Source organism: Anabrus simplex, chromosome 1, assembly GCF_040414725.1.
Source record: "Anabrus simplex isolate iqAnaSimp1 chromosome 1, ASM4041472v1, whole genome shotgun sequence".
In the NCBI taxonomy this organism is placed as follows: domain Eukaryota; kingdom Metazoa; phylum Arthropoda; class Insecta; order Orthoptera; family Tettigoniidae; genus Anabrus; species Anabrus simplex.
In genome coordinates, this window is record NC_090265.1 from 101061718 (window position 1) to 101064899 (window position 3182).

Sequence of the window (3182 nt, forward strand, 5' to 3'; positions counted from 1 at the left end):
ATAATACAGATAAAATAATAAAATTACAGATATCATCTTGTAACGGGATTTGAACCGTTACAATACATTTTCTATAATGGATACTGTGCAAGACCAGCACAGGAGTAGCTCTTTTCACGTGTGATTTAATTTTGTCTACTTATTGACTTTATCACTATTATGATTATCCTATAAATTGGATTGTAATTTTATAATTCATTAACCCTAGCAGGAGTGTCATATATTCTTATAGGATTAGCTACTGTTTTCTTGTGAACATTTACTATTTTTAGCACGCTGTCGATTCGTTCTGTATTTTAAAATATTCCTACTTTATGATAGTTTGTTAATGGAACAATTTTCTATATACCTTGCTTCTTTCATCTTGTAATATTATCTTTGAACCTGATTTTCCTCCTTGTAAAACTTCATAAGAATGTTGATGTTTCATATTTTCTCTTATTCAGGAATACTTTAATGTCTTTAATGTCTGAAAAGAATTCTTTGCTCTTTTCCACTTTGCACTCACTGCGTACACTTAAATTTAACCTTACCTGTACCTTCCATGGAAACGGTCACCATGTTTTGTCGTAGTTATGTATGTGCACTCTGCGAAGTGATCTGGTATATTTTATATACTGATAGTCATGTAATTGCAGCTTAACATGAAAAATCCCCTGACTATACTTCCTGTATTATTATTTTATTGAAATGTTATCATTATTATTACTATCAGCTGTTGTATTATTCCATTGTGTAGCTTAGCCAAATAATGAAACTGTGGTTATAAAACTTCACCACAAATCAATAGGATATACATCTATTTATTTATCCAGATAGCAAATATAATTAATATCTTCGACCAAGCGAGATTTCTACCTGGTTGAAGACGTGTAGCTGATTGCTTGACCGAGCTCGATAGCTGCAGTCGCTTAAGTTCGGTCAGTATCTAGTAATCGGGAGATAGTGGGTTCGAGTCCTGCTGTCGGCAGCCCTGAAGATGGTTTCCCGTGGTTTCCCATTTTCACACCAGGCAAATGCCGGGGCTGTACCTTAATTAAGGCCACGGCCGCTTCCTTCCAATTCCTAGGTCTTTCCTATCCCATCGTCGCCGTAAGACATATCTGTGTCGGTGCGACGTAAAGCAAATAGAAAAAAAAGCTGATTGCTTGCTTTTGGGAGATAGTGGTTTCGAACTTCACTATCGACAGCCCTAGAAATTATTTTTCGCGTTGTTCCATTTTCACACCAGGCAAATACTGAGGCTGCACTTTAGATAGGAACACGGTCACTTCCTTTCCAATTGCATTCCTGTGCAATCCCATCCTGGCCATTTTATGATCTCCCTGAGTCGGTGTAACGTAAAACAAATAGCAATTTATTTAGTATATTTTCCTATAGCTCTAGTTAATTTAATTTTATTAGTCATCTTTGATATTCGAAAGTTATAATGAATGCTATGGTGATCCTAAATTTATTGCACTACGTTTCGTCTTATGTCCTTCCCATTATATTCTCTAGCTAATCATTTTTTTTTATATAGTCGTCAAATTTTATTACGCTTCCCCTCACCAAAATTGAAACTCTTTGATGAATGCCGTTAAGTTGAATCCACTGCCCAATAAACAGTGCTATCCTCCGCTATCACCTTTAATAGGATGCGTGTATTTAATTATTTCCTCTCTTGTCTAATGAATAGGATGTTGATTGCCTGTGCAAATTTGACAAGTTCTGTCAGTATCGCAGCTTTATTCCAGAGTTTCCGAGAGAAGTTCACGAGACAACCACCAAACATTTCTGGTAGCATTTCAAGGAAATTTTGTTCACCCTACGAGTTTAATTTCAAAAGTGAATTATCTGTTGTATGGATCAGAATGGTTACGTTCAGTTGTTGGTACTGAAACTTTATCATCCAGTGTACGGTTCAGTTCGACCCTTTCTTCTTTACTGTGTAAAGAAATTGCATCTGAGAACTCACCGCAAAATCCAAGATAGGCTCATCTCTGGAGTACTTCAGGGCCATGGTCAGCAGTTGTACCGAGTTGTCGGAGAAGGAAGAAAATTGAAGTCAGCTGTCTTTTGAGTTGAGTCAAGAGATAGCGTTCTCACCTCTCAAATATATTTCTCAGCGGAAGCTATAAGAATTTTCAAGTCGTCTTCTTCTATTTCCTGAAATTTTCCTCAATTTATTGGAGTCGGCAAGGATTGTGTAGTTGGCCCAGTTCTACGGCTGGATGCCCTTCCCTGCGCCAACATATATGGAGGGATGTAACAAAGATCAGCATTCTTATCAGGTTTTAAAAAGAGAAAATCATGTTCAAATATCTTACAAGAGAGAATTAAGCAAGAGACCACCTTGGAGGTATATAGAAAATTGTTTCATTATCAATCTATCATAAAGAAGGAATCGAAACAGCCGGAGGTTGTGGGTTCGGATCCCACTGGTGTCCGGCTGGCCATTTTTGTTCTGTACTTAACATCTCTTCAACACGTACTACATGTACGTAACACGACCTAATACGTTGAAAGTCTGTTTCGATTACAATGCGGTCGTGAAAATTCAATATTCTTTGACATGCCCCACAACGGGCGACTTAAACGCACTCTACAGTGTGCTAGCAGCAGTGCCAGACCTGTAGCTCAGATCCTTTCAAACAGAACAAAGGTGGCCTAGGCCACCATAGCTCAATTGGTAGAGCAACCGACGCAAAATCGGGAGGTCGTGGGTTCGGATCCCACTGGTGTCCGGCTGGCCAGTTTTGTTCTGTACTTAACATCTCTTCAGCACGTACTACATGTACGTAACACGACCTAATACGTTGAAAGTCTGTTTCGATTACAATGCGGTCGTGAAAATTCAATATTCATAAATAAGGAATATTTTAAAATAGACAAAGAATCGACTGTTTTGCATGTTTCTGATCTACCTAGCAGGGAAATGTATTGTGTGTGCACGAAGGGTTGTGTACGATATTAAGATAAATACAAACATCCAGTCTCGGTCCCTGAAAAATAAATCGTACGCAGTTAAAATCTCTGAACCAGCCGAGTATTGAATTCGGTATCATCTTAACTAAATTCCAGTTTGCTCATATCGTAAGAATGTTCATGTAATTGATAAACTGTCGTATGTGATGCGGTCCACCATAATGGGATATACATACAATTTTTAGCGATTTTACGCTAAGCTTTTAACATTCAAA

General features: G+C 37.8%; 1 non-coding gene across 1 annotated transcript; it reads left to right on the forward strand.

Annotated features, from left to right (window-relative positions):
- The first annotated feature begins 2653 nt into the window (after window positions 1–2653).
- On the forward strand, window positions 2654–2730 carry TRNAL-CAA (transfer RNA leucine (anticodon CAA)). Its single transcript has one exon. It is a non-coding gene; the product is annotated as a tRNA-Leu (tRNA).
- Window positions 2731–3182: the final 452 nt, after the last annotated feature.